Source organism: Lucilia cuprina, chromosome 4 (assembly GCF_022045245.1).
Source record: "Lucilia cuprina isolate Lc7/37 chromosome 4, ASM2204524v1, whole genome shotgun sequence".
Lineage (NCBI taxonomy): Eukaryota > Metazoa > Arthropoda > Insecta > Diptera > Calliphoridae > Lucilia > Lucilia cuprina.
The window spans coordinates 55,618,497-55,636,967 of NC_060952.1; the positions used below are offsets into that span (position 1 = coordinate 55,618,497).

General features: G+C 28.3%; 1 long non-coding RNA gene across 1 annotated transcript; it reads right to left on the minus strand.

Annotated features, from left to right (window-relative positions):
- Positions 1-6,594: 6,594 nt before the first annotated feature.
- Positions 6,595-7,068, minus strand: LOC124419607. Its single transcript, XR_006940728.1, has 2 exons — positions 6,837-7,068; positions 6,595-6,687 (listed from the first exon to the last, which is right to left on the minus strand). It is a non-coding gene; the product is annotated as an uncharacterized LOC124419607 (long non-coding RNA).
- Between the last annotated feature and the right edge of the window lie 11,403 nt (positions 7,069-18,471).

Sequence of the window (18,471 nt, forward strand, 5' to 3'; positions counted from 1 at the left end):
TACATATTGGTTTTTTCTCCAATTGAGAAAATCATTTTGTAGAGTGGGTCCTGTGTATAACACATCATTGAGCGAGAATTTAGATTTTGATTTTCTTGATGCGTTAAATACGACTCTTAATTTGGTCGTTTTGTGTTCTGGGCGAACAACTGCGTGGTGCGGTAAGTAAAAAGAATAATATTTATCTTGGGATACAATTTCACTGGAAGAAGTATCTTCCATGTGATCTAGAGTTATATAATCGTTCAGAACTGCTTTATATTGAGCTTGAAGTTCTGGATCCTTTGCGAGTGTTTTCTCCATTCTGGAGTATTGAGCTAATGCAATATATCGGGATGAGCCAAGGCAAACTTTGTAGGGAAATTCTGATCTGAATGGTAGTCGAACGACGTATCTACCATTCTCATAACGAGTTGTAGTTTGAGTATAAAACTTTTCGCAAATTTCATGTTCAACGGTGTTTGGATGAGAAGTAGGAATTTCTTCCTGTTCCCAAAACATTTTCAATGTATTATTTAAATCTGAAGTTTCACATTGTGTGACCGATGTGGTAAAAGTTTGAATATTTTGGGTTTTAATGGGACCACTAAGAACCCAACCAAAAACAGTGTAATAAGCTGAAGTTTGACCACATACATTCTTTTTAATACCTTCTAAATTAAGAAATTGTTCATAATCATTTCCTATAATGAGATCAATTTAAGCAGATTTATTGAAAGTTGGAAATGCTAGATCTAATTCAGAAAGCTCAGGCGAGTCAGGCATTTCAAAAGAATATGTTGGAAGCCATTTAGTGACTTTGGGCATTACTATAGCTTTAACTGGAATTCTTAACTTGTGTCTTTTTGTGTATAATACGAATTCACATTCTTTGTTAGCTATTTGTTTTTGGCCGCCAATACCAATAATTTCAAAATGAGAATTTTGATAAGGTAATTGAAGACGATTTCGAACTTTTTCTGTTAAAAATGTTCGTTGAGAACCAGGGTCTATTAGAGCCCTAACAGTAAAAAGTTGACCTTGATGATCAATTTGTACTAATGCAGTACGCAACAGAATATTTTCATTATTCATTGAACAATTAGCTTGAATTTGATTTCAGCATGTTGGGAAATCATTTTGAGGTGTAATTTGTTCAGTTTGGGCAGAATTCGACAAAGTTTTATAAGTTATATTTTTATTTTCTTTTGGCTCTTGATTTTTTGCGAGTGTTCTGGGATTTGAGCGGGATTTTGTAACTTTGGTCTCATATGAAGCAAAGTATGATGATTTTTTTTTTACAATGGAGACAAGTTTTTTTACTTTTGCAATTTAGTTTAATATGAGATGAACCCAAAAAATTATTACAAATTTTATTTTTAAACACATAGTCCACTCTTTGTTGTACCGTAAAGGTGCTAAATTTGGGACATGTTCTTAGCGAGTGAATTTCATTACAAAGTTTACATTCGGGATCATAGAGATTTTCTTGAGATGTATATATTTGTATTTTGGTTTCAGGTGCATTTGTTAAAGTAAAACAACTTTTTGAAGTTTTTATGCTATTAATGCGTTCTACTGCTTCATATCTGTCAACAAGGAATTGTGACATTTGAGACCACTTGGGAAGTTCTCGAGGGGAAGTTAAAGACTGTTCCCAAAGTGAAAGAGTAAAATCTGGTGGTTTTGTTGAAATTAGGCGAATTAAAATAGGGTCCCAACTTTCAACTTCTACCCCGAGAGTTCTTAGAGTTGCTAGCGAATCATTAACTGAAGATTGTATTCTTCTAATTGATTCTCTGTTTTCAGCGGTTGCTGGCGGAATAATAAAAAGGAGTTTTATTTGGTTATCAACCAGAACACGTTTGTTTTCATAGCGGGTTTTCAAAGCATTCCACGCTAATTCAAAATTTTCATAAGATAAGGGATATCTCTTTACAATGTCACCAGCTTCACCTCGTGTTTTATTTCGAAGTTGGTATAATTTTGTGACAGGAGAGAGTTTTGAGTGATTTATATATTCGGGCGTGAACATGTCACGAAACGATGGCCATTGTTTGTAACTGCCTTTAAATATTTCTGTATCGCAAGGGGGAAGTTTTATACAGTTACTTGAATTATCTGGCGCAAAATTTTGAGTGAGTGGTTGGTTTGGTATTGAGTATCGGGCTGCTGCCTCGAACCCTGCTACATTAGAACTATCTAGTCTAGTAACTTTTATTAAATCAAGAATTTGAGATGTGCATAAGTAATATGCGTCTACACACGCATTAATATTAGTTTTCGCTTCTTCTTTAAATTCGGGTTTTATAGAGTTATCTGAGGCTAACATGACTCCTTCGTAAGAAGCTTCGACTTTAACCCATCTTGCGTCCAAATCTTTAAATTTTACTTCAAGAACAGATTCAGATTGTTCTTCAATAGGTGTTCTATTGAATCTGTAGAAGATGGTCGCAGTCGAATACAAAGCGCTCTTTTGGAGCTGAAGTAGACTTTGTATTTGATGTAGAAGTCATATTGAAATGAGTTTAATATAAATTTAAGCTTATTTTAGCTTTAAAGCGTAGCGATTGCAATTTAATTTCTTTGTAATAGCGGTAAAATAGGGTATAAGCTATTAAAAGCTCAGTTACGAAATGAGAATAAAAATTTTCTTTAAAAATTTTATTATTTTTCGTAAAAGCGGATATAATAAAAGTTGATAATTGCAACTTTTTGTAAAAATGTTTTTATTAAAAAGGCTGGTATTTGGTGAAAGCGGATAAAATATAAAGTAAACCAAACGAGAATTAGGTATTTATTAAAAATTTTTTATCGTTCTTCTTTATTCACTTTACTGAGAAGCGGTTATTAAAATAGTAATATGAACATAAAGAAGTAGTATCGATAGCGGCGAATTGAAATTTAATTTCAAATTTTAATAACTTTTCTTTATTCACTTTACTGAAAAGGCGGTTATTTAATAAAATAGTAATATGAACATAAAGAAAAAGTTATAATTTAAAATTTCAGTTAATCAAATATTCGTATTTCTTTATACTCTGGGTAAAGGGGCTATAGTGTTATAGCACTAGATACCAATTATCTAGTTAAAAATTGAGTATACGAATAGAATAATTTACGAAGTGATAAAAAATTTAAAAAAATTGTAATTTTGGGCAAAATTGTTTAATTTTTATTATTCTCGGTGGTTTTTATTATATGCGATTATTAGAGAAAAACTAGAGCTGATATCTAGTTAAAGGTGAATCAAATCGCGGAAATAAAAAACTAAATTAGTTTTTATAATTTTCAACCAAATTTATTTTTCAATTATTAAAGAAAGGCTATAACTAGAGCTGATATCTAGTTAAAATGGTATATAAAATCGCGGAATAAAATTTAAATTTGGAGCCAAAAAATCCTATAACTAGAGCTGATATCTAGTTAAAAAGGGTAATTCAAATCGCGGAAATTAAAAAATTAAAATTTTAGAGCAAATTAAGTTTTTGTATTTCAAACAAAGTTATTTGTGTTTCGATATTCTCTTTATATTTAATGGAGCTATTGATTTATAGCACTAGATAAGTTATATCTAGTTAATTTCTTAGCAGTCGTTGAGAATAATCGAAACAAATTTCAAGAAAAAGAGTTTTCACACAAATTTAAAAAAAAATATATTCGATATTCTTTTATTCTCTTTATCTGTTTATATCTCAGTACTAGATAACTAGTAACTTTAGCATTATTTGAGAATAAATATATTCGAATTGAGCTGTAAACAAAATTTAAATATTAAGATATAGAGATGGGATATGTATAATATAGTATAATTTAAAATTGTAAAATTTTTCAAATTTTATAAATGTGCACGTTTAAAAGTGAATTTGCTTGTAAATTGTTACTAATGTGCTATTGCGCTTTATATAGGGGATTTAATTTTTCAAAAACGTTAAATAAATAGTAAGGTATAATTGAATTGAAATTATTTAAATTTATTTAAATCAGTAAAAAAAATTACTAATTGCGTTAAAAAATTTTGTAAAAATTAAAAATGAAATTTATTTCATTAAAAAATTATTTTGTTTATAATTTTTCCCGATAAATTAAAAAAGCACTATGGTAACACTTGATTGTGTCGGATTACTAAAAAAGCACGATGGTAACCCTTATTGAGAATGAGCGAGAATGTATATGAAAAAAAATATAAGTGATGACAACACGACCACTATTAAGCGATTTTTTTCCGAATACACTTTTACACTTGCACTTTTTATTTAATATTTTTGAGTTGAGTAATTATTTTGATTTAGTAAAATATTTTGATTTGGGATAATTAAAATAATAACAAATTTATTTTTCTTCTTTTAATAATTTTGGAAAAATTTTATTTAAATTTATTATTTTTTATTTTAAGTTTTGTTTTTTAGCGAGTAGTGAAACTTTGTGTTGTTAATATTGTTTTTATTTTTATTGTTCTTTATTTAAGTTGTTGATGCTTATAGTTCTTTGCAGTGGACTGTATGTAATTTTATTTCAGTTTAAGCAACAACAAAAATATTTAAATGATGAGAACAACACAAAGAAATCTTATTTATTTTACACTCGAGAAAAATATCAGCACAAGTTTTGACAATTTTTAATTTTAATAAAAATTTCACTGTGATTGAATTTTTCTTTCAGTATCACTTGAGTAAATAAAGTAATTTAATTGAGAAAATAAATTACTTTTATTTAAGCAGAAAAATAAATTTATTTTATTATTACACTTTAATATATTTTTTTTCGTAATATTTTATTTTAATTATTAAGAGCACGCTTAATTTTTCTTTGGGTGTAATATTTTTCGTTTTAATTTATTTTCTTTTATGTGAGAAACACTTGCATAAAAAACCATACAACAAATATATTTTCAATTTGGCTTTATTCTCGTTTGTTTATTTCTTTTGGACAAATATTATTGCATTTATTATTGCAAAAATTATTTTTTATTTAAAAAAATTGAAAGAAATTACCGATTTTATTTATTTAAAAAAATATGGCGTCACAATTTTTTCTTAATATGGCGTTATTTATTAAACTTTTGTTGTATATAAGAAAAACCGCAAATTTTTATTTATTTCAAATAAATATGGCGACACAAGTTTTTATATAACAAAATTGCGCTTTTTTAGTATATAGGACACCGCTATTTTTTTTTACACTTATGTAAAATGCGCTTTTTTCAATTTTAAAATACGTATATAGGGAACCGCTATTCTTTATGTAAAAATTTAAAAATTAATTTTTAAATATATAGGGAACCGTAATTTTTTTATATGGCGACACGAATTATTTCACTTTTTTATATAATTTTAAATATGTATTTATATATTTTTTTGCACTTTTCTTAAGAAAATTAATTTTTCACTTTGCTAATTATTTATTTGTAACACATTTACATAAGTATATACATAAATATAATTTTTTTTTATAGGGATTTTTTTTTTTGCAATTTTTGGAAACTTTTAGCACTTGTATGTTTTTTTAGTGTTTTTTTAATTTTTTTTTCAGAGATTTATGTTGTTTTAATACTTTTTATGAGCGAGATGATTTAAGGGTTATTTTTGTTTTTGATTTTTAAATAACCTTTTTTCTTGCACATTAATATAGAGAGATATATGATGTTTTTTTATGTGATTTTTTTGATGAGTGTATGTATGTGTGTGCGCAAGTGGAAATTTTGTGTAAAAAAGAGATTTTTACTTACGTTTTGTCCGGCTTTTATAAACTGTAATTTATCTCATTCTTGCGGTGATTATACCCTACACCACTATAGTGGGGAGGGTATTATACGTTTGTGCTGATGTTTGTAACATACAAAAATATTGGTCCAATACCCACCTTAAAGTATACCGATCGATTCAGAATCATTTTTTGAGTCGATTAAGACATGTCCGTCCATCCGTCCGTCCGTCCGTCTGTCCGGCTGGCTGGCTGTCCATGTAAACCTTGTGCGCAAGGTACAGGCCGCAATTTTCAAGATAATTTGATGAAATTTGGACCAAGCATGTTTTTTGACACAAGGACGAAGCCTATTGAAAATGGTTGAAATCGGTCCATTATTTCACCTAGCCCCCATACAACCGTACCTCCCGATTTGAACTTTTTATGCTACAATTACGTCAAATATTCTGCTATCTCTTTAAAAATTCGCACAAATAAGTTTTATATAAGTATAAATAATACTGCAGATTTTCGTAAGGATCGGCCTATATTTGACCCTAGCCCCCATACAAACCCCCCTTCAAAAATGACTTAAACGTCTAAAATTGACTTGTAACCATTTGTATCGCAATGAAACTCAACAAAACTAACTGTTATTTAGAAATATATCCTTTTCCCAAATTTACCGAGGATCGGCCCATATTTGACCTATATAAAGCCTCATTTAGAAATTTTAGTTTTTTATCAATAAATGGCTTAAATATTTTGGAATTATGGTAATATTCAACATAAAAGTTTCTTTACAAAAAATAAAAATTTTATAAAAGTAAAAATTGTAAAAATATACTCATGGTGTAGGGTATCATATGGTCGGCCATGCCCGACTATACTTTCCTACTTGTTTTTGTAGAGAAATTTGTTGGTATTTTGCTGGTTTCAATTTTCAGCGGTTCGAAGTGACCATGAAATAAACTAGAGCAACTTCTGTAGACTGGTAGAGCGAGGGGGAAAACAAGGAGCAATCTACAAGAAGTTTCCCTGATAATTATAATAACTCTCGTCCGAGTTATTGTAATTATATGCGGTTGCGGGATAAAAAGAAAAGAAAGATAGCGGGGAATTAATAAATAATAATTCTTTTCTTTTAAGAGAGGGGAATGAGGGATAATTACCTTTTGTTCTGCTGGGCCAAATGAAGTAAATAAAGTGGAGTTGGGTTATTTTTTTTTTATATTTTATTTTATATTTTGTTCACAGCACTGAGATTAAATTAAAGTTAAAGAGCGGGAGAATGATTTAAATGTTTTCACTGCGACTGATGAATTACAAGTGACTGTTTTATTTTTAGATTACCACAAAGGAAGCTTAAGATCTATACAAAAATGGCAATTCAGCTAAAAATTACAACAATTTGACAATTCATTTTTTACCCTTCACCTTCGTGAGAAGGGTATATATAAGTTTGTCATTCCGTTTGTAATTTCTATAATATAATTTTCCGACCCTATAAAGTATATATATTCTGGATCCTTATAGGTAGCGGAGATGATTAAGCCATGTCCGTCTGTCCGTCTGTCTGTCTGTCTGTCCGTCTGTCTGTCTGTCTGTCTGTCTGTCTGTCCGTCTGTCTTTCTGTCTGTATGTTTGTTGAAATCAGTTTTTAGAAGACCCCAGATATCTGCGAGATCCGAATCTTCCATAATTCTATCAGACATACGACCGGCAAGAACGCTATTTAAAATCAGCAAAATCGGTCCATAAATAACGGAGATATGAGCAAAAAACCGAGACAACCTCTGAAAATTTCATATAAAATTTAGATTTTTTATTCATGCTCAGACAGAAACTGCAAAAAACAAAAACAAAATACATAACAATACGGTAAATATTGTTATTGTAATTTGTTTATAAAAGCAAAGCAGAGCAAGAGCAAGAGTAGCAGAGCGAGAGCAGCACTAATGTTTTGTTATTGGCTAGAAATATGAAATTAAGTATGTAGACCCTGGATTAAGTGAGAACCTATAAAAGGGGACTTTCTGGTACTTTTTCGTTCTTCAAAAGGTATTTTTTGAAATTTCTATAATATTGAACCTAGAAACATGAAATTAAGTATGCATGGCCCGGATTAAGTGAGGACCCAAAAAAGGGGAGTTTTTGGTACTTTTTCGTTTTTCAAAAGGTACTTTTTGCAATTTCTACAATATTGAACCTAGAAACATGTAATTAAGTATGTATGGCCCGGATTAAGTGAGGACCCATAAAAGGGGACTTTTTGGTACTTTTTCGTTTTTCAAAAGGTACTTTTTGCAATTTCTACAATATTGAACCTAGAAACATGTAATTAAGTATGTATGGCCCGGATTAAGTGAGAACCCATAAAAGGGGACTTTTTCGTTGTTCAAAAGGTACTTTTTGCAATTTCTACATTATTGAACCTAGAAACATTTAATTAAGTATGTATGGCCCGGATTAAGTGAGGACCATAAAAGGGGACTTTTTGGTACTTTTTCGTTCTTCAAAAGGTACTTTTTGCAATTTCTACAATATTGAACCTAGAAACATGTAATTAAGTATGTATGGCCCGGATTAAGTGAGGACCATACAAGGGGACTTTTTGGTACTTTTTCGTTTTTCAAAAGGTACTTTTTGCAATTTCTACGATATTAAACCTAGAAACATGTAATTATGTATGTATGGCCCGGATTAAGTAAGGACCCATAAAAGGGGACTTATTGGTACATTTTCGTTTTTCAAAAGGTACTTTTTGCAATTTCTACGATATTAAACTAGAAACATGTAATTAAGTATGTATGGCCAGGATTAAGTGAGGACCCATGAAAGGGTACTTTTTGGTACTTTTTCATTCTTCAAAAGGTACTTTTTGAAATTTCTATAATATTGAACCTAAAAACATGTTATTAAGTTCGTATATCCGGATTAAGTGAGAACCAGTAAAAGGGGACTTCTTGGTACTTTTTCGTTCTTCAAAAGGTACTTTTTACAATTTCTACAATATTGAACCTAGGAACATGTAATTAAGTTTGTATGGCCGGGATTAACTGAGGACCCATAGATGGGGACTTTTTGGTACTTTTTCGTTCTTCAAAAGGTACAAAAGGCTTTAAACACATCATGGTGAAGGGTATATAAGATTCGGCACAGCCGAATATAGAACTCTTACTTGTTTGTACTATAAAGGCTTTACTTAACACTGATAGATTTATAATATTACGGTAATGCAGTTCATGAAAATTCAATTCAATTTAATTGGAAAGAGTAATAATATAAAATAAAGAAAAAAGTAAACAATTCAAAAAAGGGCAATTCATTATAGTAATAATAAAATAATAATAATAATAAAATAGTGTCCAAGATTGGACAATATTAAAGTGCAATAAATTTATTTTTCTGCTTAAATAAAAGTAATTTATTTACTCAAATAAATTACTTTATTTACTCAAGTGATACTTAAAGAAAAATTTAATCACAGTGAAATTTTTATTAAATTTAAAAATTGTGAAAACTTGTGCTGATATTTTTCTCGAGTGTAAAAATAAATAAGAATACTGTGTGTTGTTCTCTTCATTTAAATATTTTTGTTTTTGCTTAAACTAAAATAAAATTACAAACAGTCCACTGCAAAGAATTGTAAGCAACAAAAACATAAATAAAGAACAATAAAAATAAGAAACAATATTAGCAACACAAAGTTATTATTTAATTAAAAATTTCACTACTCGTTAAAAAACAAAACTTAAAATAAAAAATAATAAATTTAAATAATTTTTTTTATATTATTATGAAGCAGACAAATAAATTTGGATATATATATATATATATATTTATATATATATATATATATATATATATATATATATATATATATATATATATATATATATATATATATATATGTAAAATGTTTTTTATATATGTAAAATGTTGCGCTTTTTTTAATATATAAAACCCGTAATATATATATATATATATATATATATATATATATATATATTATATATATATATATATATATATATATATATATATATATATATATATATATATATATATATATATATTATATATATATATATATATTACGGGTTTTATATATTAAAAAAAGCGCAACATTTTACATATATAAAAAAATTACCGGTTCCAATATTTTTTAAATTAAAAAAAAAAAACACATTCTACATAAGTGAATATAAAAAAATAGATTACAAACCATATTTATTTAAAAAAAAATTTTTTTTGAAAAAAAAATAAAAAAAAAATTAAATAAATAACGCCATATCAAAAAAATTGTGACGTCATAATTTTTTTAAATAAATTTAATCGCTTTTGTTTAATTTTTAATAAAATAAATAAATACAAAATAATTTAAGTGCACATAATTACCGCAAAAATTTTTTCCCCTACCCAATACATGTTTGCATATATACATATTACAAATCCATACCTATTACAAATCTCATGTAATTATCCCATTAAATTGTTTGTGTAATAATATTTGTCCAAAAGAAATAAACAAACGAGAATAAAGCAAAATTGAAAATATATTTGTTGTATGGTTTTTTATACAAGTGTTTCTCACATAAAGAAAAATACATTAATTAAAACGAAAAATATTACACCCAAAGAAAAAGTGGCTCCTTATAATTAAGAAAATATTACACAGAAAGAAAAAATATTAAAGTGCAATAAATTTATTTTTCTGCTTAAATAAAAGTTATTTATTTAGTCAAATAAATTACTTTATTTACTCTAGTGATACTTAAAGAAAAATTCAATCACAGTGAAATTTTTATTAAATTTAAAAATTGTGAAAACTTGTGCTGATATTTTTCTCGAGTGTAAAAATAAATAAGAATACTGTGTGTTGTTCTCTTCATTTAAATATTTTTGTTTTTGCTTAAACTAAAATAAAATTACATACAGTCCACTGCAAAGAATTATAAGCAACAACAACTTAAATAAAGAACAATAAAAATAAAGAACAATATTAGCAACACAAAGTTATTATTTAATTAAAAATTTAATAAACAAAACTTAAAATAAAAAATAATAAATTTAAATAATTTTTTTTATATTATTAAAAAGCAGACAAATAAATTTGTTATTACCTTAATCTCATTAAATTATCCCAAAATATTTTACTAAATCAAAATAATTAATCAACTCAAAAATATTAAACAAGTGTAAAAGTGTATTAAAAACAATCGCCTATCAGTCGTCGTGTCACTTATATTATTTTCATATATTCTCGCTAGGGTTCTATAAATCGACTTTCGAATAATCGAACAATCGACTTTTTGTCGAAAAAGTCGAAGTCGACTATTTTGTTCCAAAAAAGTCGATAACTCGACTATCGTCTATGACGACTTTGTAAATAAAAGTCGAAAAGTCGGAAAAAGTCGAAAAGTCGGAAAGTCGAAAAAGGTCGGAAAAAGTCGAAAGAAGTCGAAAAATTCGAAAAAAGTCTAAAATAGTCGGAAAAAGTCGAAAATAGTCGAAAAAGTCGAAAAGTCGAAAATAGAAAGAAGTCGAAAAAACTCAAAAAATTGCAACAAATAGAAAAAATATAAATAAAATAAATAATAATAATAATAATAATGATAATATAATGTTAAATGGCAACATTGTAAATTTACGCTTCTGGCAACTTAAAAAAAAAATTTTCGACTTTTTCTGACCATAGTCGAAAAAAGTCGGAAAGTCGAAAATAGTCGAAAAAGGTCAAAGTCGAAAATAGGTGAAAAGTCGGAAAAAGTCGAAAAAAGTCGAAAAGTCAGAAAAAGTCGAAAAAAGTCGAAAAGTCGACTATTTATAAAATATTAAAAGTCGAAAAATCGACTTTTAATTAAATAAAAAAAGTGGAAAATCCACTTTTAACTAAATGCAAAAAGTCGAAATGTCGACTTTTCATAAAATGCAAAAAGTCGACTTTTCATAAAATGCAAAACGTCGAAAAGTCGACTTTTCATTTCAACTATAGAACCCTAATTCTCGCTCATTCTCAATATTGATTGTGAAAAAGAGATGCCATCGCGTTTTTTTTTTCCATTTTTTTCGGAAAATGAAGCAACAAAATAATTTTTGAAATAAATTTCATACGAAAAAAAATTAAATTTTGAATTTTTTTAAACCCAATTATCGACAATTTTATGCCAATCACTATTTATAAATAATTAAATAAATTTAATTAAAAAACTCGAAAAAACACAGTTTTAAAAACTTTTAAATAATTCAATCGTCTTTTTGAAAAATTATTTCCCTATTTTCCCTAGGCGTGCACATTTATAAAAATTTTACAATTTTAAAATTTTTTATTATATTATACTATATTATACATATTCCATCTCTATATCTTTTTATTTAAATTTTGCTTACAGCTCTTTACTCTCAAATAATGCTCAATTTTAACTAGTTATCTAGTTCTGATAAAGACAAGGATAAACAGAATAAAAGAATATCGAAAGGTTTAAAAATGCGGTAATTTAAGGCTACGATATGGTTGCAAATAACTTTTATAATTTCCATGTTATAACAGTCGTTTATATATCTTTTTATTGCATTATATTAATATTTATTGCATTACATTATTATGTATATTTAGAAAATGGCCAATTGGATAGATCGGTAGAATTATTTTCACAGCTTTAAAAGCCCAGAAATTTGAGGTTCCGATATGGTTGCAAATAATAATGACAGTTTTCATGCTATGACAGTTATTTATGCATCATATTAAAGCATTATGATTGCACCATTTGTGGCATAATTTGTTCGTCTAAAAAATGGTCAATTTGATGGATCGGTAGAATTATTGTTCTATGTTTAAAAACGCTGTAATCTGAAGTACCGATATCATTGCGAATAACTTTGACAGTTTTCATGCTATGACAGGCATTTATGCATCATTTTAAATCATTATGATTGGACTTTAATTTGGTATATCATTTCTTCTAGAAAATGAGGTTGAAATTAATTTTGGCAGTTTTCGTGCTAGAACAGTCGTTTATGCACCATTTTAAAGCATTACAGTTTCACTTTATTTTGGTGTATAACTTGTGGCATAATAAATTTTTAGAAAAATTGAATAGATCTGTATATGATTGCACTTTAATTTGGTATATCATTTGTGCATCATTTAAAAGCATTACAGTTGCACTTTATTTTGGTGTATAACTTGTGGCATAATGAATTTTTACAAAAATTGGATAGATCGGTATATTTATTGGTACAGGTTTAAAAATGCGGTAATTTAAGGCTCCGATATGGTTGCAAATAACTTTTATAATTTTTATGTTATAACAGTCGTTTATATAGCTCTTTATTGCATTATAGTTGGCATTTGTATTGGTATATAATTTATTGCATAATATAATTTTAGAAAATGGCAAATTGGATAGATCGGTAGAATTATTTTCACAGCTTTAAAAAGGCGGTAATTTGAGGTTCCGATATGGTTGCAAATACCATTGACAGTTTTCATGCTATGAGAATCATGTATGCATCATTTTAAGGCATTATGCTTGTACCTTAATTTCACAACACGACATATTCAGGTCATTTGGGAATAAGAAAAACAATTATAAAACTAAAACAACGATAAAGATGCAAAGATATGAGTAGGACACATTAAAGAACCACTTGTACAAACAAATACACCTAACAATAGTTTGGAAGTTATTTCAATCGACACTGTAGGTCCTCTTCGTATTTCAAACGGGTACCGATACATACTAACAATGCAATGAGAACTAACAAAATTTGTTGTTGCACACCCAATGCCAATTAAAGATGCACTCACTACAGCAAAAATACTAGTTGAACAATTTATTCTAAAGTATGGACAGTTTAAAGTACTTAAATCTGATAGAGGAACAGAATTTGTAAATGAGTTATTGAGCAATATATGGTCATTGCTTAAAATTAAACTAACATTTTCAACACCATACCACCATGAAACGTTAGGTTCAGTTGAAAAAAACATGGAGTTCTTAATGAATTTTTGCTGACAACAGCAAATGATTATGAATGGGACAAGTGGATTCCATATTTTACGTTCGCTTATAATACGGCTCCTCATATAGATACAGGTTATTCACCTTTTGAATTAGTATATGGTAAATTGCCATGCTTGCCATCTGATACTTTTAATATAAACAAAAATAAAATTTACAATTATGATGATTATGTACAAGAGCTACGAGTTAGACTACAATTCGAATTAAATAGGGTCAAAAATATAATTACCAAAACCTAAGAAAAAATAACATTAAATAATAAATATGAAAATAAGCTTACATTAACAAAAATCGATCAAGCTGCACTTGAATGAAATGTGACGAATGCTTAAAGGGATCATATTGGTGTTTGAGTGACATTGATAAAGTCACTCAATTCCCCAATTTGAAGACAATATGATAGGACAATTCTTCAAGTTGCGACTATCGAAATTAGAATAAGTACGTGTATGGAATATGATTAAGTAAGATAGAATGTAAATTAGAATAAGTTAGAATAGTATAGAACATATGTAAATTTTATATAAAAAACCCCTTGGCCACAAATAAAGCAGATTGAAACTAAGACTCAAATCGGCAACTACATTGCTTTGAATTTTATTTCATAAATCTCCTTTTGCCCTTATCAAGATAACCAACGGCAAACACTGCCGGTTACAAAACTAAATCCTATTTTTTCACTTATTTATATAAAAACATTTTTACCACCACAATATAATTTGTGGCATAATGTGTTCTTCTAAAATTTTTTAAATTTGATGGATAGGTAGAATTATGGTTCCATGTGAAAAACGCGTTAATAGAGGATTCGATATGGTGGCAAATAACTTTGACATTTTTTGACCTAGTACAGTCGTTTATGCACCATTTTTAAGCATTAAAATTGCTATTTGTTTTGGTATATAATTTATTGCATAATGTATTTTAAGAAAATGGCCAATAAGATAGATCGGTACAATTATTTTTCCAGGTTTAAAAAGGCGGTAATTTGAGGTTCCGATATGGTTGCAAATAACTTTGATGCTATGAGAGTCATTTATGCATCATTTTAAAGCATTATGATTGCACTTTAATTTGGTATATCATATGTGTTTTTACAAATTTTAAATTTGGTGGATCTTTAGAATTGTTGTTCTATGTTTAAAAAAGCTGTAATTTGAGGTTCCGATATGGTTGCAAATAACTTTGGCTAGGAAAGTCGTTTATGCATAATTTTAAATCATTAAAATTGCCATTTGTTTTGGTACATAATTTATAGCATAATGTATTTTTAGAAATTAGCCAATTGGATAGAACGGTATATTTATTGGTACAGGTTTAAAAATTCGGTAATTTGAGTTTCCGATATGGTTGCAAATAACTTTGACAGTTTTCATTCTATGATTTATGCATCATTTTAAAGCATTATGATTGCACTTTAATTTGGTATATCATTTGTGGCATAATGTGTTCGTCTAAAAAATGGTAAATTTGATGGATCGGTAATCTGAGGTTCCGATATGGTTGCGAAAAACTTTGACAGTTTTCATATTATGACAGGCATTTATGCATCATTTTAAATCATTATGATTGCACTTTAATTTGGTATATCATTTGTGGCATTATGTGTTCTTCTAGAAAATGGTCCATTTGATGGATCGGTAGAATTATTGTTCTATGTTTAAGAACGCGGTAATTTGAGGTTCTGATATGGTATGCATGATTTTTAATCATTATGATTGCACTTTAATTTAGTATATCATTTGTGGCATTATGTGTTCTTCTAGAAAGTGGTAAATTTGATGGATCGGTAAAATTACTGTTCTATGTTTAAAAACGCGGTAATTTGGGGTTCCGATATAGTTGCAAATAACTATATCGGAACAGTTTTCATGCTAGGTCAGTCGTTTATTCATCATTTTAAAGCATAACAGTTGCACTTTATTTTGGTGCATAACTCGGTATATTTATTGGTACAGATTTAAAAATGCGGCAATTTAACGACACGATATGGATGCAAATAACTTTTATAATTTTCATGTTATAACAGTCGTTTATATATCTTTTTATTGTATTATAGTTGCTATTTGTTTTGGTATATAATTAATTGCATGATGTATATTTAGAAAATGGCAAATTGCATAGATCGGTAGAATTATTTTCACAGCTTAAAAAACGCGGCAATTTATGGTTCAAATAACATTGACAGTTTTCATGCTCTGACGGTTATTTATGCATTATTTTAAAGCATTATTGTTGCACTTTAATTTGGTATATCATTTGTGGCATAATGTGTTCGTCTAAAAAAGGGTCAATTTGATGAATCGGTAGAATTATTGTTCTATGTTTAAAAACGCTGTAATCTGAGGTTCCGATATGGTTGCGAATAACTTTGACAGTTTTGTTGCACTTGGTATATCATTTGTGGCATAATGTGTTCGTCTAAAAAAGGGTCAATTTGATGAATCGGTCGAATTATTGTTCTATGTTTAAAAACGCTGTAATCTGAGGTTCCGATATGGTTGCGGATAACTTTGACAGTTTTCGTGCTATGACAGGCATTTATGAATCATTTTAAATCATTATGATTGCACTTTAATTTAGTATATCATTTGAGGCATAATGTAATATGAGGTTCCGATATGGTTGCAAATAACATTGACAGTTTTCATGCTATGGCAGACATTTATTCATCATTTTAAAGCATTATGATTACACTCTAATTTTGTGTATCATTTGTGGCATAATGTGTTCGTCTAAAAAATGGTCAATTTGATGGATCGGTAAAATTATAGTTCTATGTTTAAAAACGCGGTGATTTGAAGTTCTCATATGGTTGCAATTAACTGTGACAGTTTGTTGTTGTTCTATGTTTAAAAAAATGTAATTTAAGGTTCCGATATGGTTGAAAATAACTTTGGCAGTTTTCAAACTAGGACACCATTTTAAAGCATTAAAATTGCCATTTGTGTTGGTATATAATTTATTGCATAATGTGTTTTTAGAAAATGGCCAATTGAAAATAAATTTGACAGCTTTCATGCTATGACAGGCATTTATGCATCATTTTAAAGCTTTATGATTGCACTTTAATTTGGTATATCATTTGTGGCATTATGTGTTCTTCTAGAAAATGGTTAATTTGATGGATAGGTAGAATTATTGTGCTATGTTTAAAAACGCGGTAATTTGAGGTTCCGATATGTTTGCGAAAAACTTTGACAGTTTTCATGTTATGACAAGCATTTATGTATCATTTTAAATCGTTATAATTGCACTTTAATTTGGTATATCATTTGTGGCATTATGTGTTCTTCTAGAAAATGGTCAATTTGATGGATCGGTAGAATTATTGTGATATGTTTAAAAACGCGGTAATTTGAGGTTCCCATATGGTTGCAAATAACTTTGACAGTTTTCATGCTAGGGCAGTCGTTTATGCATCATTTTAAAGCATTACAGTTGCACTTTGTTTTAGTGTATAATTTGTGGCATAATGAATTTTTACAAAAATTGGATAGATCGGTATATTTATTGGTACAGGTTTAAAAATGCTTTAATTTAAGGCTACGATATGGATGCAACAAACATTTATAATATATATCTTTTTATTGCATTATAGTTGCTATTTATTTTGGTGTATAACTTATTGCATAATGTATTTTTTAGAAAATGGCAAATTGGATGGATCGGTAGAATTATCTTCATAACTTTAAAAAGGCGGCAATATGAGGTTCCGATAAAGTTGCAAATAACATTGACAGTTTTCATGCTATGGCAATCATTTATACATCATTTTAAAGCATTATGATTGTACCTTAATTTGGTATATCATTTGTGGCATAATGTATTCTTCTAAAATATTGTAAATTTGATGGATGGGTAGAACTATTGTTCCATGTTTAATAAACGCTGTAATCTGAGGTTCCGATATGGTTGCACTTAACTTTGGCAGTTTTCGTGCTAGGACAGTCTTTAATGCTCCATTTTAAAGCATTAAAATTGCCATTTGTTTTGGTGTATGATTTATTGCATAACATATTTTTAAAAAGTGGCCAATTGGATAGATTGGTAGAATTATTTTCACAGCTTTAAAAAGGCGGTAATATGAGGTTCCGATAAAGTTGCAAATAACATTGTTAGTTTTCATGCTATGGCAATCATTTATGCATCATTTTAAAGCATTATGATCGGACTTTAATTTGGTATATCATTTGTAGCATAATGTGTTCGTCTAAAAAATGGTCAATTTGATGGATCGGTAGAATTATTGTTCTATGTGTAAAAACGCGGTAATTTGGGGTTCCGATATGGTAGCAAATAACTTTGACAGTTTTCATGCTATGACAGTTATTAATGCATCATTTTAAAGCATTATGATTGCACTTTAATTTGGTATATCATTTGTAACATAATGTGTTCGTCTAAAAAATGGTCAATTTGATGGATCGGTAGAATTATTGTTCTATGTTTAAAAACGGTGTAATCTGAGGTTCCGATGACAGTTTTCATGCTATGACAGGCATTTGTGCATCATTTTAAATTATTATGATTGCACTTTAATTTGTGGCATAACGTAATTTTTGGCATAATATAATTTGAGGTTCCAAATAACATTGACAGTTTTCATGCTATGACAGACATTTATGCATCATTTTAAAGGATTATGATTGCACTTTAATTTGGTGTATCATTTGTGGCTAATGTGTTCGTCTAAAAAATGGTCAATTTGATGGATCGGTAGAGTTATTGTTCTATGTTTAAAAATGCTGTAATTTGAGGTTCCGATATGGTTGCG